Genomic DNA, 26,715 nt, shown 5'->3' with positions numbered 1-26,715 from the left:
ATACCCATAATCCCCCTTACAAGGTTGCAAGTGTCCCATCTGTTTTGAGTGAAACTCAGCAGGCTGACTTAATGAAAGCTACCATCCAGGGAAGGCTCACTATGTCCTGAAGTTTTCCTAAGCAACATCTTCCAGAGTCAGAACCACAAGATCTGTAGGTACAGCAGGGTGGGGAGAAAAGTCCACTGCCTCACCTCTTGCAGAGTGTTCAGGTCACTGTTCCCCCAGGGAGCAGCTGGCCTGAGGACAGGAAAGAGAAGAGGGTTGTCAGACCTAAGCATGTGCCACTCCATCCTATTTCAGCTTTCACCGTATGCTGAGAGGGAAGTGGCCCTGACAGGTACAGCTCCCCAGTCACATTCTCATTCTGTTGGGTCACCTGCCACTGAACCCCACCGGGCACCTTGTCTAGACTATCTATCTCCCTGCCCCAGTCCAGACAAAGCCAGAACAATGAATCATAGAATAAATAGGTCTTGGACTCTATGTTCTTCTAAAGTGAAAAGGATCCCATTCCAAGTTTTACCACCAAAATTCCATACATATACTTCAGTGGTACATTCACCCCCCAATTCCCAGTGTCTCCTCTCTGCCCCCCTTTCTCTCTCTGCATGCTCTACACATAAACACACACACATACACATACACACCTACCATCTACCTCATACCAGGGTAGTATTTAGACTTCTCTATATTTAGAGAAAAATGTAGAGAAAATAATGTATTTTTCCTCTATATTATTCATCACCCCTAACATATTCCTCATTTACATATCTTCTCCCTCTAAATATATAAACTCCAAGTGGGATATTTTGTTTCTGATGTAGTTCCAATTTCCAGAACAATGCCTAGGACATAGTGGGTACTCAAGAATATTTGTTGGATGAGTGAATGAATGAGTTATATGTACGCATGTCAGGGTGCAAGTGGGGAATGGATTCACAGTTTGGGGGAGGAATATATAAAAAGAGAAAAATAAAAATATCATGTTTTTTGAAAGCATCAAGACCCAGAAAGGGAGAGTGTCTAAGATTCTAAAACCTGTCAGTGTAAATCTGAGACTGGCTCCCACAGCCTCCTGAAGTGGAGATGAAGACCCAGAGCTCACAGACGAAAAGTGAAGACAAAAGCAACAGCGGTCATCAAATGTACTGCCATGTTCATTGTGTTGATCATTTTTGTCCTAATTTGTCCCATCTTGTAGGTCCATACCAATCCTCAAACTATCTTGTTCGTACACCAAAGACAGGGCTCAATGTCCTGAACAGCTTTTTCTGCACAAGACTTAGGAAGAGAAGGAAAAAAGACTTTGGAAGAGACCATATGCCATATGCACCACCATACAAGTCAAGGTGAGGTGTGCGGCCTCCCAGGGGGCTCTTGAATAATGAATAACAGTGCAAGCTTTCTGTTTCATTTTCATATTTGTACAACTTTGAATGAGGTATCTTGACTGGAGCCGTTTTCAGAAACACCAACAAGAATGCTTCTCCCTCCTTTTTCCACCTTGCTGTTAAACGAGCTTCCGAGCTTCCGGCTCTCTTGCTTCTTCCCTCTTTCTCTTCTTCCCTCAGAGAAGCAAGAGAGTACTTCTCTGGAAAATGTTAGCTTCTATCTTCATAAATGCTTTGGAGAGAGTGCGGAGCAGTGGGCTAAAGTGTGAAGGACCAGGAGATTCCATGGACTCGGGCTTCTGAGGAGGGTATTTGCCTGAGAACTTTCAAAAGAGAAAACACAGGCTGAGGTACCGAGTCTCCTTCCGTCACAGTGCGCTGGCACTGTGGGTGGGTCAGGAACCCGGATACGAGAGGTTTCCACCTTGTCCTTGGAAGCACCTCATCTCTGTCTCTTCCATCCACACTTAATCTTCTGTCTGGAGAGCTGTGGAGTTTATCACAACTCTCATATTATTTCTATTTCATTCAATTTCTGTTTATTGAGCAAAATGTAAAGGAAAACTTCTAATTTGGCTGAGAAGTAAGTTCATTAGAACAGTGAAATAACAGAACAATATGGTACATACCCCTCTTGTTCTCAGTAATAATTCCCAATGCTTAAAATGTTGCCTGACCGGTGTTAGGGGGTTGATAAATATTTGTTGGATGAATAAATGAACTAAGTGCCTTAAGGGGCAATGCCTCCATTCAGGCTTCTTGTTGTCTGCCTGGATTGCTATAAGATTTTCCCAACCTTCTCCCACCCTCTGACCCTCTCTCACCGTAATCCACTCTTCACTTGACCACCACTGTACTCTTTGCAAACTGAAAATTTGCTCATGCCTAGGTCTAAAGTACTTTAACACACCCTCATGGCTCTCCAGTACCCTCAGGGTGAAGTTTATTATGTTATTCTTTATTCATTGAACTGAAGGCCTCCTGAGGCCAAGACTGATCCTTGAGCAGAGGTTCTCAAGCTGGGGGTGCTGGTGGGTTTCAGGAGGTCTATAACTCCCTAAAATCTTATGCAAGATAACATGGAAATGTCTCTGTGCATTTTTATTGATAAAACATGTGTAATTCTCATTAAACTCTCAAAGTAGTCCATGTCCTCCACCCCATTAAGGCCCAGTGCTCTACACGAAAAAACAGTTCATTGGTTGCATAAAAGATTTTTTAAATGTTCATTCTTTCAGGATTTCTCTGTGTGTATGTGCCCTTTTAAAATGGCCTTTAAAACTGTGTATAAACAGGACTTGTTTATCGTCAATAAGTAAATATATACTGGGTACACATACTCAAATACTTTTTTCTATTATTGAAATGGCTAATCCAAAGAGTTTGGAGGCCACTGATCTAGAAAGAAACTTACACAGGGGAAAAAGAATAAAAAAAGAGTACAGTAGTATAGGTGTGTAAGAGTACAATTGTAAGAGAATATGCAGCCTCTAGGGTGCAGAAAATGTAAAATGAGACTTTCATGGGGAGTGGGGGATGGGTAGCTCACAAATGCTGCTTATGAGAGGTAATGTTGAACATTACCTTTTCTTAGAAAGCTACTCCAGGATAGGTTCCACAAAAATGAAGGATAATCCTAGACACGCCACTGTTCCACTCAGTGTCATATCACCTTGCCTTGGGTGATAAAATCCCTCACTCTGGGCTCCTCTCATCTCCTGAATTACCAAGTCACAGTTTGGCTGATTTCTGCTTTGGCCAAGCCTCTGTCCCAGGGAAGGTGTTCAACAGAGCTTGGATTGTTGCATATCCTTCCCAGGAAAGTCAAGAAGCAAATCTTGGGCAGCAGACACAGAACTCACTGGGTCAGAATACAGCAAGAGTGAAGGATTCCAGGAAAGAAGCATCTGAGCGGGCCAGATGAGGTGGCTTATACCTGTAATCCTAGCACTTGGGAGGCTGAGGTGGGTGGATTGCCTGAGCTCATGGGTTTGAGACTAGCCTGAGCCAAGGCAAGACCTCATCTTGAAAAATAGCTGGGCGTTGTGGCGGGTGCCTGCAGTCCTAGCTACTTGGGAGGCTGAGGAAAGAGAATCGCTTGAGCCTAAGAATTTGAGGTTGCTGTGAGCTATATAATGCCAACAGCACTCTACTGTGGGTGACAAAGTGCGACTGTCTCAAAAAAACAAAAACAAAACAAACAAAAACAAAAAAGAAAAGAGGCATCTAAAAAAAGATGTCTGATACTATTCTCAATAATGAAGACTTTTTTTTTTTTTTTTTTTTTGTAGAGACAGAGTCTCACTTTTATGGCCCTCGGTAGAGTGCCGTGGCATCACACAGCTCACAGCAACCTCCAACTCCTGGGCTTAAGTAATTCTCTTGCCTCAGCCTCCCAAGTAGCTGGGACTACAGGCGCCCGCCACAATGCCCAGCTATTTTTTGGTTGCAGTTTGGCCGGGGCCGGGTTTGAACCCACCACCCTCGGTATATGGGGCTGGCGCCTTACTGACTGAGCCACAGGCGCCGCCCAATAATGAAGATATTTTAACAAAGGAATAAAGACAAACAATACAAGGAAAAAGGAAGGTGATCAGTATTTCCAAAAACCTGTGAAAAAAGGAGTTCTTCCTGGTGCAAAGCTGACCTCCAGGTGCCGACTCTCTGTTTAGTGTGAAAAGTATAAATGCACATGAGCTAACCAAATATACTGTGCAGGCCACAAGCCTATCTCTGGTCTCTCTAATCTCTGTCTCTGCTAATCTCCCAATCTCACCACCCCCTTCAGCCAGCAGGGTTTTAGTTCTGCCTTAACACATCTTGCTTATTCAGGTCCTTCGTAGCTGTTCCTCTCCACCCACAAGACATTTGCAACCCCACTTACTCACATGATATTTCACAAGAGGTCTCCCTAAACCACACCACCCCAGGAAGATATCACTCTTTTCTGAAATTCACCAGCACCTACACTGTTAAGGAAGTTATTACTAACACTAGTCAAGATTTTGAATAGTCTTCTCACAGGTGCATATATTCAGGAATAGATCACAAACCTTTCAAGAGGGAGGGACACACTTCTCTGACACTCCAGGGACCTACCAGAGGATGCTTAGTAAACATTTGTTGGCTGGTTAGTGATTGTGTTAGTCCATTTTCCTTGGCTATAAAGGAAATAGCTGAGGCTGGGTAATTTATAAAGACAAGAGATTCTGTAGACTGGAAAAGAACCATCGCACCAGCAACTGCGTCTGGTGGGGACTTTGGGAGCTTGCAATCAAGGCAGAAGGCTAAGGGGAGCAGGCTTGTCACATGGTGACAGAGACATAGAGAGAGAAAGGGGTGCCCATGCTCTTTGAAGAACCAGCTAAGAAAGTCTGAACTCAGCTTATTACCATAAGGACAGAGGCACCAAGCCATTTATGAGGGATCCACCCCCATAACTCAACATTGGCGATCAAATTTCAGTATCTAATTTGGAGGGGCCAAATATTAATCTTTTTTTTTTACTTTTTGTGTAGCTCTTTTTATTTCTTTTTTTGTTCAATAGGAAAAGTATGACAAGATTAGATTTTCTTGATTTAATATATTAAACTCAACCTTAGCATTTAATTAATATTACTGATTTATGGTAAAATCAGGGCTTACAGGGTCTCTGCAGCTCAAATATGAGCTTTTTTATTCCGTGATGGACTTTATATATTGCTAACTATGAAATATGCAATAAAAATATGGAATGCTTCACGAATTTGCATGTCATCCTTGTGCAGGGGTCATGCTAATCTTCTCTGTATCCTTCCAATTTTAGTATATGCGCTGCCGAAGCGAGCACATAATCATTCTTAACAATGATTGAGACCCAAACACGACAGGCATTCCAGAAAAGGAATGCAGTTGCTGCGTATTAGTTCATCAAGTGAGCTTAAGACAATGTAGAAGACTGGGGTGGGGAACAGCCTTGGTCTCGCAGTAAGTGATTAGGGGTAGATGGGAAAGGAGGTAAGTCCAGACCTCAAGACGTGATGAAAGTAAAGGGCTTGTCCTATTTGGAGCCTCCCCTGTGTGGATCCTAGCACACCCAGCAGGCCTGCAGAAAATGTGGCTGGTGCTCCCTTAACCTTTATTACGGGATTCCTGAAGCCAGTATCAGGGTCTGGAGAGCTGCTGAAGATTCAAAACAAGAGAGGTAATCTCTTTGGGGCTGGCTTTCTGAGGTGGCTATTGTAATAGGGTAGAAACAAGTGGGAGTCTTGGAAGGAAAATTCTTAGAAACAGCAAAGTATTGGGGGGTTGTGAATGGAAGAAGAGAAGAGAAGGAAGGCTGTCTTTACCCTGAGGAAGAAGCCCCTTCAATTTTCCCAAGTGGGAAGGCAAGGAAGGTCCCCATGCACACTCCATGGCCTGGGCTGGCTGGGGACACAACCTTGGAGATAACTGTATGCAGGTGGCTGGACACCTTGAGAAGGATGAGAACCCTGTTCTTGCCATCCCCACTACCATTCATTCATTTGCTGGTTCATTCAACAAATGTTTACTGAACATCTCTTATGCAACAGGCACCCATCATTCAATCTCTTTAGTCCATAATACTTTGATGCATTCCTTTGTCACCTCAAAGCTAGTGACACCCATTCTTCTCCAGGTCTCCGGCCCAGGAGTTAAACTTTGGAAGTTGTCTGGTTATTTAGTAATGGGACAAACCATTCCCAAACTTAGTAACTTAAAACAGACACTTAATATTATCAGCCCATGATAATGATTTTGTCGGTTGACTGGCTCAGCAGAGCAGTTCTTACCTAGTGTCTCCTCTGTATTTGTAGTCAAATGGCAGCTGGTCCTGGAGTCATCTGAAGGCTTGCTGACATCTGATGGCTTTCTCACAGGCATGGCAGTGATACTGTTGCCTGGAAAGCCTACATATGCCTCTGCATGTGGTTTGCGATGTTCACACCCTGGTAGTAGGAAGCAAAAGTTCTTTTGTGACTCTATGTGAATTTTAGGATTTTTTTTCTATTTCTGTGAAGAATATCATTTGTGCTTTGAAAGGGATTGCATTGAATCTGTAGTTTGCTTTTGGTAGTGTGGACATTTTAGAAATATTAATTCTTCTAATCTATGCATGTGGACTGTCTTTCCATTTTTTTGATGTCCTCTTCAACTTCTTTAATCAATGTTTTATAGTTTTCATTACAAAGATTTTTCACTTCTTTGGTTAAATTTATTTCTAGGTACTTTAATTTTTTCTAGATCTTGTACATGGGATTGTTTATTGGGCGGCGCCTGTGGCTCAGTCGGTAGGGCACCGGCCCCATATACTGAGGGTGGCGGGTTCAAGCCCGGCCCCGGCCAAACTGCAACCAAAAAATAGCCAGGCGTTGTGGTGGGAGCCTGTAGTCCCAGCTACTTGGGAGGCTGAGGCAAGAGAATCGCTTAAGCCCAGGAGTTGGAGGTTGCTGTGAGCTGTGTGAGGCCATGGCACTCTACCGAGGGCCATAAAGTGAGACTCTGTCTCTACAAAAAAAAAAAAAAAAAAAATTATTATTACTATTATTTTTGTAGAGACAGTTTCTTGCTTTGTTATCTGGGCTGGTCTTGAACTTCTGGCCTCAACTGATCCTCTCTCCTTAGCCTCCCAAAGTTCTGGTATTATGGCATGAGCCTCTGTTCCTTGGCCAAGATCATTTTCTTGATTTCTTTTTCAGATTGTTCACTGTTGGCTGCTACTGATTTTTGTGTGATGAGCTTATATCCTGCAACTTTACCAATTTGTTTTTCATTCCTAACAGTATTTGGTATAGTTTTTAGGTTTTTCTAAATATTAGAAAGGTCATATATATTATTTGCAAATAGGGAAAATTAGACTTCCCTAATTTCAAATTTGGATGCCTTGTATTTCTTCATCTTGTCTAATTACTCTGGACTTCTAGTACTATCTTAAATAAAAGTAGTGAAAGTGGACATCCTTGTCTTGTTCCAGATGTTAGAAGAAAGGCTTTCAACTTCTCCCTATTCAGTATAATATTACCTATGGGCTTTTCATGTAGGGTCTTTACTGTTTTGAGGTATATTCCTTTTATAGTTAAAGTTTTTGAGCGTTTTCATCATGAAGGAATGTTGTATAATGTTTTATCAAATATTTTTTCTGCAGCTACTAAGATGATCATATGGTTTTTGTCCTTCATTCTGATGATGTGGTGTCATGTTTGTTGATTTGTATATGTTGAAACCATGCTTGCATCATGGGATAAATCTCTCCTGGTCATGGTGTATAATATTTGTGAGGTGCTGTTGGATTCAGTTTACAAGTATTTTGTTGAGGTGTTTTGCATGTATGTTCATCAGGAATATTAGTTTTCTTTTTTGTTATTGTTGTCTGCTTATCTGGTTTTGCTATCAGAGTAATGCTGGCCTTATAGAATGAATTTGGAAGAATTCCCTCCCTTTCAGTTTTCTGGAATAGTTGGAGAAGAATTAGTATTAGTTCTTCTTTAATAGTTTGGTAGAATTCAGCAGTGAAGCCAACCAGTCTAAAGAGAGTAATTTTGAGGCCTTCAGTAGATTCTCTTAGACAGCTGTCTTTGTGGCCTTGGACCCAAATCCACCCCCTCTAAGGAAAAGCTCCCTCATCCTCCTGAGCTGGGGTGGGCAGTTGCTTCTCTCAATGCACACCAAGACAGAGGTTTTCATGTAATCTTTTCTTTGATTTTTTATTTTTCTATTTTTTTTTTCTTTTTTGGCCAGCTGTGGGGAAGACAGAGTCTCACTCTGTCACCCAGGCTAGAGTGCCATGGCCTTAGTTCACAGCAAGCCCAAACTCCTGAGTTCAAATGATCCTCCTGTCTCTGTCTCCTGAGTAATTGAGACTACAGGTGCATGCTACCATGTCTGGCTAATTTTTCTATTTTTAGTGGAGAAGGGGCTTCACTTTGCTTAGACTGTTGTTGAACTCCTGACCTCAAGCAATCCTCCTACTTCATCCTTCCAGAGTGTTAGGATTACAGGCATGAGCCACTGTTCTCAGCTTATCTTCCCCAACTTTTAATGCATTCCTGACAGAGTTCAGAATAGCTCAGCCCTGTCTATAATGGAGTGTGGACTGTATGATCCTTTACGGCTACAAGGGTGCGTATGTAACCCATGTGGGGCCAAGGACACAGATCTTACCTACCACTTCTCTTCCTCTTAGGAAGGGTCCAAGTCTTATATTTTTTCCTGACCCAAATAGATCTAGATTTGAATTCTGCTTCTTCCCTTGTGTAGCTGTATAACTTTGGGCCTGTTAATCTCTCTGAGCCTGGTTTTTGTATCTCTGAAATAGGGATAAGGCAGCAGATACTTTAAGGAAAGTCATGAGGACTACATGATCCAAATGACCACATCACTTCCTATCTGTGTGACTTTAGGAAAGGTACTTAACCTCTCGGTGCTTCTGTACTTATCTCCTGGGTGGTTAAGAGGCCTGAATGAGTTAATGGTTATAAACACTGCACAACAGTGCCTTGTGCATGCAATGACTCCTGGAGGTTGCCTATCATTAATATTAAGGCCTGTAAACCAGCTTGTGTACAGAAGGACTCCAATAAATGTGAGTCCTCTTTTTTCTTCCCTTTCATACGCACAAGCTCTGGCAGAAGGAGTTTCTCTGAAGCTACCACAGAATTCCAGGCAGCCCACTTAGCTGGCTTTGAATAGTTTAAAGTGGCCTTAGTGCACCTCCAGGCACCTGAAAAATAAAGTAACAGAGACCTCTAGTGGGACTTGATAGCAAATGCTCAGGCCAGTCTGTGAGCCTGTGGCTGAGGTCAGATGTGGGCAGTGTAGCTGTGACCCAGGTAAGCCATGTCAATGCAGCCTTCAGTAGTGGGCAGCCCTGCTCACCTGTCCTGCATTGGGGCCTTGTCTGAACCACACCTCCTGCAGAAGAGAGTCGGTCTCACCGGAAAGTCTGCTCACATCGTTGGACCTCACCTTGGGTCGTTGTGGGAGATGGAGGAGAGTGGACCAGTCCCTGCCTTTGAGGAGCTGGCAGAAAATGGGTGGGCCTACTTTTTTGTGATCTTGGACAAGTCGTTCAGCATCTCTGAACTTCCGTTTACTGGTTTGCAAAATAGAGTGAGTAAGTAATAGTGAGGGAGGTTTAAAATGATGGATGTAGAAAGTTAAGCATGGCGTTGGCACACAGCACCCAAGGAACGGCACATATCATCATTATTCTTTTTTTGGTAGCTAAATGCACATGAGATAATTGAGGAATGAATCTGTGTAATATTGGACAAGGTACAAACCCTCATAGCTTCTACAAACTAAGAAACAGGCTAATCCAAGAGCTATAATGGTTAGTGAGGCTTTACAGAGGTGACAGAAGAGTCCCTTGAGAGTCTTTGGCTGCAGCAACAAAAAAATCATACTCCAACTGACTGGAAAATTCATGGGGGTGTGCAGGCTTGTGTAACTTGGTAAGACTTGATTCAGATGTTTGATGGTTTCATAAGAATCCAGTCTCTTCTTTCAAAAAACAATAATTGTGAGATTTATATAAAACATACAAAAAGATTTAGAAAACAACGCAGCATTCACCTTATGAAATAATATAACAAACATATGGGGGCAAGACATGATTGCAAGAGGGACTTTACCTAACAATTGCAATCAGTATAACCTGGCTTATTGTACCCTCAATGAATCCCCAACAATAAAAGAAAAAAAAAACAAATATAGTTGAAGCTTCCTGGCCCTTGCCCAGTTGCTTTTCTGCTCACAACCTACCCTGCAAAGAGAACCGCTGTCCTAAATTTGGTGTTTATCCTTCCCACGGAAGCAGTCACATTATTTCTGCATGTGTGCGTATTCCCAAAGAACATGTGGTAGAAACTGCATATTTAAACCTTTATATAAACATATCACAGAGTATGTATCTCTATTTGCCTGCTTGGGCTGCCATAACAAAACACCATAGACTGGGTGGCTTAAATTACAGAAATTTATTTTCTTAGAATTCTGGAGGCTGATATTACAAGATTAAGGGTTACAGATGATTTAGTTTCTGATGAGGCTCTCTTCCTGCCTTGCAGATGGCCACCTTCTCGCTCTTTCTTCATATGGATTTTCCTTGGTGTGTGTACATGGTGCGAGTTGGGGAGAGAGAAGTGAGGGGGAGAGAATGGCACATCTCTAGTATGTCTTCTTATAAGAACAATAATCCTATCAGATCAGTGTCCCCACTTTATAATTTCATTCGATCTTTCCACTAGCAGTCCTTATCTTCGAACTACAGCCACACTGAATGTGTTGAGTCTTCAATATACAAATTTTAGGGCGGGACCCCACTCCATAACATATACTGCTTCATGAGTAGTTGTGAATGGTATGATTAGATGGTCAAGAACTTAGAAAGACAAGGGAGTGGTATATCCTTGAATCAGAAATTATTAACAGCCCTACCCGCCTAGCAAGAGGGTGTGGGAATTAAAGGTAGACGTGAACATGCTGACATGCTACGTTACATTAGCATGTAATGCTCTCCATTACATCTAATAACCCACTCACAGAATTTTGCTTCCCATCCTGATAACTTTGAGCTTTGTAGGTTTGTAGGCCTTAGTCCCTAAGGGAAGAATCTTTCCAGCAGACAGGGGACACATCCACAGGGCCACTGACTGGAACATGAGAATGCCATCGAGCTATGTAGGGCTGCTGCTTCTACTGAACCAAATGGCAAAACAAGAGTTTTTTTGTTTTGTTTTGTTTTCTGCAGGCAAGAGTGATTTTGTTTCCAGTCACCAAGGGGGAGATTGGTTTGTTGCTACATACTGCGGGCAGGGAGGACTGTGTCTGCAACTGAGGGGATTCCCTGGGGTACCTCTTAGCCCTTCCCTGCCAATAGTAAAATTAATGGAAAACTCTAGGAACCAAACATAGGGAGGTCAGATGAGGTCTCTGATTCTTTAGGAATGAAGTTTTTAATCATTGCATTGGTTAAAGAACTCTGAGCAGCTGAGATTCTGGCTGAGAGAATATGGATATATAGAAGAAGAAGGAAGTTACAGAAATCAGTCACGACCCATGACTAACTACAGAAACGAGGACTATAACAGCTTTGCTGTTTTTTCACTTATGTTTATGCATTTGTTTCTATATATTAACAATGTTATTCTTCCATTATTATTTTGTATACACATTGTTGAATATTAACATCACAATTTATTCTTTAGGAAACGTATTCAATAGGACTATGACTAAATTTGTAGAGTAAATAACTAATGCAGCCACTGATAGATACCATGACTGTTGACAGGACAGCCCCAAGGGCAGATGGTCGAAAACCTGGTTTTTATGACTTAAAACAATTTAAGTTACATGAATGTAGCATGTCAGCACCATTCTAGAAATCCAATCTCATATGACCTTGTGAAAGAAATACCACCCTGATCAGTGGAAGCTGTCTGTTGCCAGGCCCCTCTGGAACTGAGACCTGGTAATGGATTTCTGGGACAATCCATGGATGCACTCATCAAAACTTCTCAATGTATCTGGTTATCCTCATGTGAAGATTAAAGAACTTGAGAGGTTCCTGGGGAGAAAATAAGGAATAGGCTCATGTATGTCCTTGCCAAGATGGTACAACACTTCTGGTTAGATACCCAGCCATTGGAGGGCTACTTACGAAATTTTGAGAAAGGCACTCAAAGATGTGAGGTCCCTTGAGCATAAATTTGAGTCAGGAGATGCCACTGGGTTTAATGAAGTACAGGCTCTTGAGACTGGGCATTTCCTCATTTTGGGGAGAGGGTGAGGACATCACTTTCATGGAAGCCAGTTGCATCTTGTTACTGTTGAGGAGAAGTTCAAATATGCAGAGAAAAATGTATACAGAAGCTGAGTAGCCAAACGGGTGGACTGGGCCAGTGTCTCTTCAGCTTCAAATCCAAGCTGCTTTCCCTGCTTTGTCATAACCAGAGGTAGTCCTTGCCAACATTTCTGCCTTGAGAGTCAATAAAACATTAGGTTTGATGAGGAGAGCACCCTTCAGGATAGCAGTAGCAGGAAGGCCTGGGTGTTCCCTTCCCCAAGCATACAATTCATTGTGTAAATGGCTGCAGGTATCTTCATAGATAGAATAGGGGATATACATTTATTGCATATGCTTTTGGGGGGTATTTCACATTCTTCCCTCAGAATGATATGTCTTTCCTTTCAAACAAAAACCTCTGGGTCTGTTTACCAGCCCTTGATGTTTTTCTGGTTATACAAGTTAAATAATCCCTAGTAGGCTGCCCATCTATCTCACCCAGAAACGCCTTGGTTTATTATCGTCACCATAGACCTCTGCAGGCAAGACTTTGGCCTTGCTGCCTGATACGGTAATTACATCCACCTTGCCTCTCATAGTTAAGTGCCATCACCTTTCCTCTGCTATTATAGAATCCTAACATGTCCGTTGACACAAGAGAGGCCAGGTTCATCTCTGTCAATCTTGATTAGAGAGGAGAGCAAAAACAAGTAGTGACCTTTTCTAGTGATGCTGGTTAATTCCTTTTCAGTGAATTCCTGTTTGCCTTAGTGAACCGTGTGTCCTCTGGGCCCTCTTAGGGAGCACTGAAAGCTGAGAGGTTCTCCGGTCTCACATAATAAATCCATTTTCACATTTTAACCTGAGAAGTCAGCTCCAGCATCTTCATCTGCTTTGCCATTGTCAGATGCAAATTTTAAGAAGGCTTCTTGGCCACATTAGAACTGGTTCAGGTGCTTTTGTCAGGCCATTAAATCCTAAGTTACAAGTGAGTACTCACTTATGCTCTCTATATGAGTCAGAGTTCTCCAGAGAAACACACGTGTATTTATTGTAAGAAATTTGCTCACAAGACTATGGAGTCTGATGAGTTCTAAGATCTGTAGTTGGCAAGCTGGAGACTCAGGGGAACTGATGGAAGTAGCTCCAGTCCAAAAATTGATAAGAGACCTAAGTAGAATCAAAGGAAAGATTGATGTCACAACTCAAGCAGGCAAAGCTCCCCATACTCAACTTTTGGCTCACCCATGGTAGGTAGGATAGTTACACCCAGAGTAATGCTTGACCAAATATCTGGGCACCCTGTGGCCCAGGCACAAGTTGACACATGGCACGAACCACCACACTTCTCCTATATTCTGTCATATATATTTCCTCAGTCAAGCATCCTCATGATCTGTTCCCACACAGGTCCCCTAGTTCTGTTGGTGCACATTAGCCAGCTCTTGTAAAGTTGTAGGTGTATGTTGATTTAATTCTGGAGTAGAGGAAGTACATTTCTCCACTGAGACTGTGATGCAGACTGAGCTCATTCTTGTTCTGGAGCCAATGAAGGGGAGAAGGGGCAGATCTTGGGCAGGACAAGTATCATCTCCTTAAGTTCCCATTTCAGGTTCTATCTTTGAAAGGTGTGCAGGCAAGGAAGGCTGCTGTCCTCCAGCAAGAGGGGGTCCAGAACATTCAGAGGTATGTAGAAGTCTCAGGTCCTCAGGAGCATCTCCATGGTGTCACCATCCAGGCTTGACATCTTACTCCTTTCCTATTGGAGTCATGAGGGTACCGAACAAAAGGTGCCTTTGCAGTTCTGTCACCTTCACCTCTAACTCCTGGGCCTTTGAGCAGTCCTCCTTCTAGCCAGAAAACATAAGGATCCATTTTGTGACATAAACAGTGTCATGGAAGCCTTCTTGCTTTCACAGTGTGCTCTGAGTTAAAACTTGGCTAATCCAAACCTGCAATTCTGTTTCTTTAAGAATTACAAACCAGTTAACAAAAGCTAGTTGCCTCCATAATCTTTGTAATTGCCAATGCCCCTTAATCTCCAAGTACTGGGCCTACTGCACAAATATTGCTCATTTCAGCCAGTCCTGATGATGCTGTAATGCTCTACAGATGCCACGGTCCTCTACAGATGCTATACAGTGCTACCCCACTCACCATCAGCACCTGTCCCTACTGCCTTCTAACCCACAGGGGCCCCAGTTCCAGCATCCAATTCCAAGCTCCTTTTTTCTTGGGCCACTTTCAATATCAACTTGCTTAATTTAGGCAAGGAGAGCCTGAGATAGGTTTGGGGGAAGTGGCGTATTTGGGTGATGACCTTAGGAAGCAAGAGGGAGGGAATTGTGATAATAAGACAGAAGGAAAAAAAGACAAAATAAAGATAAGTCGGGGCGGGGCCTGTGGCTCAGTGAACAGGGCACCAGCCCCATATACCGAGGGTGGCGGGTTCAAACCCAGCCCCGGCTGAACTGCAACAAAAAAATAGCCGGGCGTTGTGGCGGGTGCCTGTAGTCCCACCTGCTCGGGAGGCTGAGGCAGGAGAATCGCGGAAGACCAAGAGCTGGAGGTTGCTGTGAGCCGTGTGACGTCATGGCACTTTACCTGAGGGTAGTACAGTGAGACTCTGTCTCTACAAAAATAAAAAATAATAATAAAAAAATAAAGATGAGTCATCAAGATGTAGGCAATGGGGACTTGATTCCAGGAGAATCTATAGAAACAGCATGGCGGCCTTTTCCTTCGGTTGAGGACCATCCCTGGGGGCATTAACTTACCTGCAATTCGGGGCTGCACTTATTATGGGAATTTGGAGGCTTTCTGTGGACCAGAGAAAGCCCCTGAGGGAAAAAGCCAATAAGACGTGCTGCTTGAGGAAGGGTAGGCTTGGTCTCACTCACATAAATCTGTCCTTTGTAGCTGAGGCTGAAATTAGAAGTGGGACAAGGAGGTATGATACAGGCCACTAAAGGCACCTGCTACAGTCCCAATTTTTTTTGCATTTTTTGGCTGGGCTGGGCTTGAACCCCCCACTTCTGGCATATGGGGCCAGCGCCGTACTCCTTTGAGCCACAGGTGCTGCCTACAGTCCCAATGTTATTTCATTTTAATTTTTGGAGCTAGGCTGCATTTCTTTTTTCTCTCATGTTTAAAGCAGGTGGATTTTCTAGGCCTGTAGGAGAAGGTTCCTACTGACAGGGGATGAAGGGGACAGTTTGGGAAGAGATGGGCCAGGGCAGCTTCCCCAGCTGAAGGCTCAAGGCCACCTCTCTGTTGATTCATGAGTAACTCAAAATAAGGTCTGTGTCTGCAACCAATTCTTTGTCGAGTTCAGGGAGTTTTCTGCCTCCAGCCCTTTAGCGGTCTAGGTTCAACCTTCCAGGAATGCTGTTTTCCAGGGTGTATTTTCTTTTTAATCCCATATATCTCTGTTTTACTTTTGAACTCATTTTCCCCATACTCGTAGGAAATCTTTGATTTTGGTTTTAGTTTAAAAACAAAACAAAACAAAGTCATAATTCTTATCATAACAAAAAGCTTGAATATTGCAATTGACATAACATTCTATTCTAGTTTTTCTCCAAAAGTAAGATGCTTACTCCAGCATGAGTCTCTTCCTTCCTAATTCTACATATTTACATATTATATTTTTATTTATTTTCTTTCTTTTTTTATTAAATTATAGCTGTGTACATTAGTATGATCATGGGGCACCATACACTTGGTTCATAGACCGTTTGACACATTTTCATCACACTAGTTAACATATTATATTTTTAAAAATTTGTATAAGTTTACCGGTACTCGTGCAACTTTTTTATATGCACAGATTGTAAAGTGGTCAGGGCTCTTAGGGTATGCGTCATCTGAATAAGCAAGTATCGTCACCATTAACTAATTTCTCATCATCCCACGGATGTATTTTTTCCTTCTGGTTTATGGTTTTATGGTGTATTTCGCTGTTGCATGATTTTCAAAAAAAGACCTTCATCCTCTGGTCCCTCCTCCACTGTGACCTAAGCTTTCTATTTCACTTACTCATAGCGTTCTTGCCCTGCTCAATTTGGTTTTTGTTTTTAATAATTTTCCCTTAGAGTGAGGCTTTTTTCTTCTGGAATGAGTTGTTTGCCAGAAACTTCCGAGACTCTCAGGAACTTGACTGCTCCACCCTCTTTGCTCCTCCCAGAGCCAGGCATTTTTGCTGTCTCCCACGACTTGGAGCCTCTGGGACTCCCCTTCCTTACTCAGGATGCTCTCAGACCTTCTGCCCCAGGCTTCTGCTTAGGGCCTTGTCTTCTCCTTTTGGGAGTGAGAATTTGTGGGTGACTTTTTCATTTTTGAGGCCAAGTCTTGCTGTTTCTGGCTTGGTGCATGTGGCTATATCCTAGAGTTTGATAGATTTCCTGTCACCTCATCCGGTTAATGAGGTTAAAAGTTTCCTGAGGGCTTTTGTGTTTGGTTTTTTGGCAGAGGGTGTGGGTTGGGTGTCCTCTCTGGTCTCTGTGATTGTCAGGGGAGGTTACAAGGAGGCTGGAAAGCTAACCTGCCACCATGACCACGTTGCCCTTAACTTACATTCTTAGTTAACGTGTTTTCTTTCTAATTCCCTAACATGGAATTAAAGGTTATGGATTTCTCTGTTTTAGCTGAAGCCCACAGGTTTTGGTATACAAGGTTCTTGGGTTGCTTATTTTTAAAGATTGGGTAATTTCAGTTTGGGTTTCTTTTCAAACCCATTATACCTATTTCTCCTGCTAGTTTATGATTTTCTTAGAGGCAGAGACCCCATCTCTGTACTGGGTTGTGTCTTTAGCAATTATTGGGTGTCATAGCTGTGGAAAGGGCTTGATATTTTTTTGTTATTGAAATGGAATGAAAATAGAATTACAAATTCCTATTCTCTATCTGCTCCAGTGTACAAATGAGACAGGGCTGGAAGGAGGGAGCATTTAATATTGTAGATGTGGGTTCTTGGATCAAATATGTTCTGATATTCCCCAATTAGAGTTAATTTGTCTAAGCACTATCTCTTTGTAGTGGTAACTACCCTCTCCCACCAGAAGGCTGATGAAGATAAATATGTCTTTGAAGCATCAGTGTGTATTAATCAGATCGCCTTCCATCACTTCACTGAGGGAATGGAAGTTTGAATTCCTGCAAAGAAGAAATATTTGTGGAGCATGGTTCAGACTTAAGGAGCAGAGAGTTTAGAAGTGTTTCTTTCTTTTTTTTTTTTATTAAGTCTTTTGTACATAGATCATAAATACATTTATGCCCATTTCAGTGTGTTGATTATTTGTACAAATTGGAGTATTTACATCATACTAATCAGCATAGCTTTCATCTCATTTACCCAATTATAGCATTAGAACATTTGTGTTCTACACATGATAGAACCAACTTGTACTTGCAATGTGCTGCATAGTTGTGGTCCCCCTACTATCCCTCCCACCCCCTCCCATCCCTCGCCTAAGTGTTTCTTAACCCTGACTACACATTAGAATACTTTGGAGGGGAGAGGTGGTTTTTAAAATATACTAGTCCTCAGGCCTGATTTAATCGATCTGGGGTGGGGCCTGGGAACTAATAGTTGAGGGAATGAAAAAAACAGGTTCAAGCATCCTGAAAAGGCTTGTGGGAGAGTAGTAAAAAAAAAAAATAAATAAAATGAAATTTAAATTTATTAATTTTGTAATTTTTCCCCAGAGCTAGTTGTAGAGATTGCAGCTGCCCGGTACACCGTGAAGACCTACTCATGGAGCTTCTGAGAAGCTCACAACACATTCTCACAGGTGGTTGAACAACTGAGTAGCAAGAAGGGGGCTACGGGAGGAAGATTCTTTGCTAACAGTATGGGCAGGTAGAGGGGTGAGCAGGCAAGCAGGAAAGGAAGAGGCTTGTCGCAGTAACCTCAGGAGAGGCAACTCCGGTCATAGGGCCTTCTGCCCTAGATTTGGCTCCTCACTGCCAACCTGGGATAACCCCTGCTCCACACCATTCTCAGGCCCTGGTGTATTCGTTGCTCGAGCTGCACAACAAATAGCACAAAGTGAGAGGCTTAACCATCAGAATGTTCTCATCTCGCAATTCTGGAGGCTGGGGCTCTGAAGGCTGCAAGGTGGGCAGCTGGTCCAGGCCTCTCCCTGGCTGGATGATGGCCACCTTCTCTTTCACATGGCCTTCCTCTTTGCATGTCTGTGTCCAGATCTCACCTGCTTTTGAGGACACCAGTCCTATCAGATGAGGGCCCACCCTGATGACCTCGTTTTAACTTACCCCTCTGTAAAGACCATATCTCCAAATAAGGCTACCTTCTGAGGAATCCAGAGTTCAGGTTTCAAAACATGAATTTAAGGAGGACAAAATTTAATGCATAGGAGCTGAAGAAGCCACATCTCTTTATTTCTTCAGCACTACCTATAAATCACTGAACACAAAATGGCTTTGTCACCCCTCGCTGTGAGTTCTGACTTGGCTTTTGGTGATTAATAATGACCTTCTTCCCTTCATGGGCAACTCTCAGATATTGCTTTCTCCCAACCTAAGCTCCCAAATTGTGTCCTGCCACAGTTTCTAGGGCAGTCACACCATTCCTTCTTTTGTTATACCCAATGTCTGAGTGACCTAGGTCCCAAATTTCAAGTTGCTTTATCTGAATCCCAGTTCATATACTTGGGTAACTATACATGCCTGAAGTTGTCCTTAGAGGCCAACTATTCTAAAAGAGTTTGACTAGTTTTAGCAAAATAACTCTTTTGTTCAAATGAAATCTTCAGAAAATCTTCAATAAAACAGGTACAAGAAGATGAATGGATTAGGAATTCCTATTTTTAATCATTGCTTCTCAGCCTTTTGGTTAAGACCAAGTGTGGGAGTTCCCATTTTTGTAATTTATGGACATTACATTTGCAAAACCAATGGGGTACCTCTATGGAGACCTAGGTTTCCCTGAAACATTCTGGAAATCACAGATCTCTCCACATGACTCAGTTTACACATGAAGAAATGGAACCCACGGAAATGAAAGGGAGCTAGCACAAAAACACATGGGGAGGGGAAGATCTGAAGGGCACTCTGGCATCTTGGCACTTAGAATAGGTGCCTCTATATAACAAGGGCCTCCCCACTGGCAGCCAGGACCTTAACAGCAATGAGTTTACCAGTTGTTTTGGGAAATATTTCTCTAGTGGGTTGTGGAAAGCAACTTGTAAGATGCTCTTTGAAAAGTAGGTTACAATGCTCAATAAATTGTGGCAAAGCCATCCTATAATCCTCTATAGCTAACCCTCAAAGCACATTAGTGTACTTAAATCTCTAAGACACCCTGCGTTATAGAAAGCTGTTTATCCCTTTGCTTAATCTAGTTTTTAAAAAAAAAATTTTTTTTAATAGGTGTTACTTTTTCCCTAGGACTACATGCACTCTGCTTTGGAGCCCAGAAAAGACTTGGAATGAATCTCTACTGGGAGTGACTCAGGCATCATATCAGTGGGGTGAGATTTCAAGTACAATCACCTGCACCATTGCCTTTGCCCAGGAGTTGGCTGGCCAGTCTCTCTGCCAGGTTCAGGGATGGATGAAGGAGATGGTAGGGGGAATAGTGCATAGTTGAAGTGGATGGTGCTGTCTTCAATCGCAAACTTCAAAGTGGAACATTGTACTTTTTTTTTTTTTTTGTGGAGACAGTCTCACTTTATGGCCCTTGGTAGAGTGCCGTGAACATTGTACTTTTTGTATCTTCTGCGAGTGCAGTAGTCTAGATGTGGCGAGTGGTCTGCACCCAGGAGAGATTTCCTAGCCTACTCTTTCATTGTTTGGTCCCCTGCCTCTCGTTCATGTCCAATCAAATCCTGTGACTTTCCCCCTGAAAAGCTTTTATCTTTCAGTTCCTGCTGGCACTTTTCTGAGGCTCTCATCACCTCCAGTGACCTCCAGACAGATTGCTCTGAGGTCAGACTCTGTCATCAAGCTGTATATGCACCACTCTGGTTTACCCTGGAGTCAGTGTGTGCAAATTTGATTGCTGGATTCTTCACAAGGGTGAGGTTCTCATGCTCTGGCTTGAGAATTTCCACCATTCCTGGAGTCTAGGAGTAAACAGACTTGATTAAATCCACCCCACCAGAGGGCACACTGAGACCCAGGCAGCAATGATGGACAAAGAATAGGGAGTCTGCAAAAATTTGTCCTTGAAATGTTTTTCTTCTGTTCATAGCTGGCTCACATACATGTAGTCTTGGAAATAGCAAAGTTTGAATCTAAAAACTACAGAGTGGAATACTGTAGCTTTGGTCACAATTTGTAACATCTTCATTGCCTTTATTTCAAAGGCAGTAGAATTCTGTTACGTAACAAAACTCATGCCACACTATTTCAGTTGTGCCTTGGGTCTAATCCCAGCCTTTAAGATACATGCAAAGAATGTTCAGGAGAGGTTTTCACCCTTGTTTTCAGAAATGTGAATTCCAACAGGGTTCCTTTAGAATAAAAAGTGGCCATTGCCACAGCACATGGCAGGGCTAGGGAAAAGCAAGGGGTCCAGTGGAGGCTGGGCTATAGACCTTGGCTCTGATGTGATTTACCACATGACTGTGTGACTTAACAACAATGAGAGTAGATATTCATTGAGCACCTACTGTATGCCAGCAATTGTGTCTGGCACATCATAAGCCTTATTTCTCAACTTTTTAATGAACTTGCAAGATAGGTGTTTTCCTTTTATTAAACAGATTCAAAAATTGATGCTGAGAGATGTGAAATGATGTGCTCACGGTTACACAGCCAGCAAGTGCTTAACCCATGAACCGACCTTTAGGTGTGTTTGACTCCAAGCCAGGTGATTCTTCATTAGCTACACTTTTTTCACCTTTTGAGGTTTCGCTTTCTGCATATTCTTTATTCTAAAATCCATGTCTGTCTTCCTGCTTAATTCAGGCTAGATTAACTGTTGTAACAATCCCAAAGTCTCAGTGATTGAACAAGATCAAACCTTTCTTGTTTCTGTCCAAGTCCAGTGAAGGCGGACAGGGGCCTCTCCTCCATGCCGTCACTCAGCTCCTTCCACCTACGGAGCCTCCATCTCCAGCGTGTGACTTCACAGGTCTCTACAGGTCAGATCAAGAATGGAGAGTGCCATGTGAGAGACTCACAAGCGCCAGGCCTGGCAGTGGCACTCATCGTTTTCCATCACCCCGAGCTAGATCACATGGTCCTAAACTACCTGCAGAGAGGTGGGAAATGTAGTTTAGGCCTGTGCCCAGGAAGAAGAAGAGAAAATGGATACTGATGAGTCCTGTCTCTCTCACCTATCCCTGTCTCACGAGATTATGATGAGGATGAAATAACGTAATAGCTGACAGGGTGCTTTATCAATAAGAGAGATATGGTAATTTAAACTTAGAAGGAAGGGGCTGCAGAGAAAATGACGATGGGAATATATCTGAACAGGGATTATGATGGACCAGTAAAGAGACTGTCCTGTGGCCTGGGTTGAGGAGTGGGGGGAAAGAGACTAGAGAGGCTTTACTCACCTTCCTGAATTTATATAAGCCATTCATTCTCCTGCTTATACTTTTATTTCTAGTATTCATTCATTCGTTCATTCGTTTATTCTCTACTACATCATTATAATGCCTTAGATGTTGTGCCATGTGAGGGATATGTGTGCAGAAAATCCTTCTCTGAGCTAGGCACAGTGGCTCATGCCTATAATCTTAGCACTCTGGGAAGCTGAGGCAGGAGGATTACTTGAACTCAGGAGTTTGAGACCAGCGTGAGCAAGAGTGAGACCCCACCTGTACTAAAAACAGGAGAATTAGTCACGCATGATGGTGCATATTTGTAGTCCCAGCTACTCAGGAGGGCTGAGGCAGCAAGATCCTTGAGCCCAGGAGTTTGAAGTTGCAGCGAGCTATGATGATACCACTGCACTCCAGAGTAGGCAACAGAGAGGGACTCTTTCAAAAAAAAAAAAAAAGAAGAAAGGAAGGAAGGAAGGAAGGAAAGAAAAAGAAATTGTTCTCTGGAGTTGGTGTCAATTCCAGGAAAGAAGCCTCCTCTAACACAGAAGCATTCCAATGCAACTGACCTGCCACCAGGTGGCTAGCTGGTCTGCATGAAGAAAAGATGCTATTCCAGGACTCAGCATTGGTCTTTTTTGCTCACAGGCTGAATATGCAGCAATCATAGCAAACAAGCAGGAGCTGTGTTTTTGAGCTTCTGTGCAATCTATATCCTTGTCACCTCGACTACTCTATTGAGCAAACGCTGAGATACTTGTGAGAAGAGATTTGGATGACAAACACAGGATGGATCATCCTGGCTAGGTGGTGGCTGAAAACCCTAAATGTGTAGATGGTCCCTGGTGAGCATTCACGTGAGACCCAAAGATCCATCCATGCACTTTGCGCCCACTCCCTTAGGCCCATCTGTGCCACCTCCTGAGATTTCCCCATCTCTGATCTTCTAGTCTGTTCCTTCCAGGCCCTCGACCAACTGCCAAGCTACCTAATACTGCTATGTAAGCTGTATATGCCAGCTGCTTTTCAAACAGGATAGTTCTCTGCTGTCATGCATGGCCTTATTGCAGAACCCAACAGCTCTGTGCTATGACCCTGCTATTGACACCTGCCACATCTCTGTCCACCACAGATGCCTCTAGCACCATTGAATCTGTCAGTCAGGTGGCCCAAGAAGCACAATACCTGCAACCACAACTTGGATTTGCGGCTGATACTCAAAATCAGTGACTTCTGAGATAACTGAGAAATGAAACAGAGGTTTATACTATGTTGTCTTCAAAATTTCAAGACCCCTTTCAGCATTATATCTCTTTCTTAATGTTGTAAGATTCAAGGTGTAACAACTCATCCTGTACCTTAGAGAGGTGTCCTGACAAATAGAACTCCAAAAAATTCACCAATGTATCACCCTTCTTAATCTTTGTGGAGTTTATTTTCCACTTTCTGGCATGCTGGTTATCTTATAATGCATTTAGGACATTTTTTATTTCCTGATTACCAGTTCCAATTAGCCCAATATCATTAATATAGAGATCACCATGATATTTTGCTATGTCATGACAGAGAGCAAGAAAGTTAATGTGGCCTCCAGGCAAGACAGTGAGTGTATGCTGCTGTCCCTGCTATGTAAAGGCAAATTCTTTTGACCTTCTCTACTGATGGATTGCTTGATGCTGTATTGATCTGCCCAGTAAAGATCTATGTGTATGATGGTAGGTGATGTGGTATGTGCCTATAGTCCCAGCTACCAAGAGGCAGGAGGCTTGCTTGAGCCCAGGAGTTTGAATCCAGCCTAGGCATAGTGAGACTCTGTTTCTTTAAACAAACAAACACCCCCCCCTCCACCCCCCCAAAAAACTCACCAAAACTATATCCAGACCAGCAGCTGAAATGGAATTAAGTTTAGGCAAACTGAATGGGAATATAGTAGGAGCTACCACTCTCATCTTTCAAATTTTGGATGGTGCTAAATTTCTCCAGAAATGTGGTATTGCTTTTGATTTGTCTTGGAGGCTGGTGTTGGGGCTAGAAAAATCTCAAAGGCTTCCACTTGGCCTTTCAAGGGCTACCACTTCTTCCCATAATGGCCCTTATTCCACAAACCGGACCACTACTGTGAGGGATCCAGCTGAGTATATCTGTCCTAACTGGGGAAATAACCACAGGGTGGGTTTGCAGGTGCACTGGGTCCTCTGTGAGGCTGACTTTGGTCAGACCCTAGGGTCCTAAAATTCCCTTCATAATGATCTCTGAGTCTGTGATCTAGCTTAGAGGTGAAGGCCACAGTTTTCCTTTGCAGCCTTCTATTTGCTAGATCTGTCCATGTTCCTGTTTATATAAATCTGACAACACCCTAACCGGCAGTCTATCTATCTTACTCCCAGGAAACTGTAATCTGTTCATTTCTGCCACAGATGCCCGGGAGTCAAGATGCTTCCACTGCTACTCCTGCCTTCTCGTGTTCACTGTGCCTCCGAAAGCCACTGCTAAGCTTCTCTAAGAGGCTGGTAAGTTATTCGTCAATGTGCTTTCTAGCATTTAAATAAAGAGCACTTCCTTTGGGTGCTAGGTTCTAAGTTATTTGTCAATGTGCTTTCTAGCATCTAAATAAAGAGCACTTCCTTTGGGTGCTAGGTTCTCAGGCCATAATCATAAATCTCTGTTTAGTATTCCAGCCTTCCTTAGCCTCTATTCTTTAACACCATGCCAAAGTAATTCTAGGCTCTCCACTTTGTTTACCATAGTTCCTTGTAGAGTTAAGGCTTCAATTAGCCATCTGAGCAAACTATTCAAGGGTTCTTTACATAAAATTAAATTATGAAGTTATAAAGGAGTTATTCCTTATCAATGAATTTCTCACTATTTAGCCCTATTATTTCCCCTGCTGTCTGGGTTAGTACCCTCAATATTCACTTACATGTATGTTCCCCAGTTCTTGCTAGAATTTGTAATTTCTTTCCTATCTAGACAATTCTTTGTGAAGTAGAATTTTTGTCTCCATCTGAGCTTGCTGAGACCTGACTCTGGCTGTCAGTCTGGACAGGATAAGAAGTGGTGGGGTTAGCTTGCCAAGGTCATCTTGTGAAGGAACTACTTCAGGGAGATCATTATACACTCTCCAAGCAAGCAGAGCCTAGGCTTCTCTGGCAAAGGCGAAGGTGCCACTCCTTTGGGGAAGTGGGACTTAAGGGAGTTTGGAGTTTCTAGATGCGAAGGTCCGTCCACCTAAATGTCTCCATCCCATGTCTCAGATTCCTACACTTTCCCTATCAGAACCCTGAGTTGACATAGAATATTTGCCAAGGTTATACATTTCATCTTCCTGGCAGCTCTGAAGCCCTTAGAATCAGATCCTCGACCTGATTTTCACACAGTCTTCTCTGAGGTTGCAGGAAATAAAGACCTCCTTTAATATAGCTATTGAGGTTACGTAACTTTTGAAGCCTTAACTTGACTCTCCTGGCCCTGTTATTTATTTAAATGTCTTTAATGCTGTCAGAAGTAGCCATCCTACTCTATAGTTCTCATAATGAATATTGCTTCTGAAATTGGTTGAGGGCCATGGCCACTTGACCTTCCAAAACCTTGACCTTGGGTGGGAAGAGGAGGCTCTGAAATGGAGGAGCAGGGGAGCAGCAGTGGCGTGACCAATTGCGGGATCCCAGACCCTGCCACTGTCCCCAGCAAGGTCTCCAGCAGCGCCGGCCACTACGAACTGCCATGGGTTGAAAAATATAGACTAGTAAAGCCGAATGAAGTTGTTGGGAATAGGACACTGTGAGCAGGCTGGAGGTCTTTGCAAGAGAAGGGAATGTGCCTAATATCATCATCACTGGCCCCCCAGGAACTGGCAAAACTACAAGCATCCTGTGTTTGGCACAAGTCTTGCTGGGCCCAGCACTAAAGGATGCTGTCTTGGAACTCAATGCTTCAAATGACAGGGGCATTGATGCTGTGAGGAATAAAATCAAAATGTTTGTTCAACAAAAAGTCATGCTTTCCAAAGGTCGACACAAGATCATCATCCTGGATGAAGCGGACAGCATGACTGATGGAGCCCAGCAAGCCTTGAGGAGAACTATGGAGATATACTCTAAAACAACTCACTTTGCACGTGCTTGTAATGCTTCTGATAAGATCATAGAGCCCATCCAGTCCCGGTGTGCCGTCCTCCACTAACCAAGCTGACTGATGCCCAGATACTGGTGCAGCTGCTAAACGTGATCAAGAAGGTGAAGGTGCCGTACACTGATGATGGCCTGGAAGCCATCATCTTCATAGCCCAGGGAGACAGGTGGCAGGCATTGAACAACTTGCAGTCCACTTTCTCAGGATTTGGCTTCACCAACAGTGAGAATGTATTCAAGGTCTGTGATGAGCCCCACCCTCTGCTTGTGACGGAGATGATCCAGCACTGTGTGGATGCCAACATTGATGAGGCCTACAAAATTCTCGCTCACCTGTGGCACCTGGGCTATTCAGCAAAAGATGTCTTTGGCAATATTTTTCGAGTGTGTAAAACTTTCCAAATGGCAGAATACTTGAAATTGGAGTTTATTGAGGAAATTGGATACATTCATATGAAATTAACAGAAGGAGTGAACTCCCTTCTGCAGATGGCAAGGCTTCTAGGCAGGCTGTGTCAGAAGACAATGGCGCTGGTGGCCAGTTAGAGCAGAGACTTCACTGACTGTGTTATAAGAATCCTCCTCCCTGAAATTGCAGGAGTCGTGGCCTTCTGATAGGGGGAGGAAAATGCCACCTCAAGTGGGGCCAATACTCACCATGCTTTAAAGAATCATAGCTTTCACATTGCCTCTACCAGGTCTCCACTCCACAATTGTCTGCATTCAACCTCAGACTTGTCCAAGCAGTGAAGGGGCAGAAAGGCGCCACAGAAGATTAGAGGTGGGGCAGCTGATCTGTGTGTTTGTGGGTTGACATTTTAGCTAATAAAGTCTTACAGCGTTTGTGGACAATGAGGTGACCACATGAGGCCTCCAGGAAAAAAACA

At 43.1% G+C, this 26,715-nt stretch overlaps 1 non-coding gene and 1 pseudogene across 2 annotated transcripts; one reads left to right on the top strand and one right to left on the bottom strand.

The window, feature by feature from the left end:
* Positions 1-5,116: 5,116 nt before the first annotated feature.
* LOC128572139 (U6 spliceosomal RNA) lies at positions 5,117-5,223 on the bottom strand. Its single transcript, XR_008376052.1, has one exon. It is a non-coding gene; the product is annotated as a U6 spliceosomal RNA (small nuclear RNA).
* A 20,148-nt stretch (positions 5,224-25,371) lies between these two features.
* On the top strand, positions 25,372-26,374 carry LOC128571924 (replication factor C subunit 2-like; annotated as a pseudogene). The gene has a single exon (XR_008376000.1). The product of XR_008376000.1 is annotated as a replication factor C subunit 2-like (transcript).
* Positions 26,375-26,715: the final 341 nt, after the last annotated feature.

The sequence above is a fragment of the Nycticebus coucang genome, chromosome 19 (genome assembly GCF_027406575.1).
Source record: "Nycticebus coucang isolate mNycCou1 chromosome 19, mNycCou1.pri, whole genome shotgun sequence".
NCBI lineage: Eukaryota > Metazoa > Chordata > Mammalia > Primates > Lorisidae > Nycticebus > Nycticebus coucang.
The sequence above is the reverse complement of the archived record's forward strand: the minus strand, read 5'-3'. Positions and strand labels throughout refer to the sequence as shown.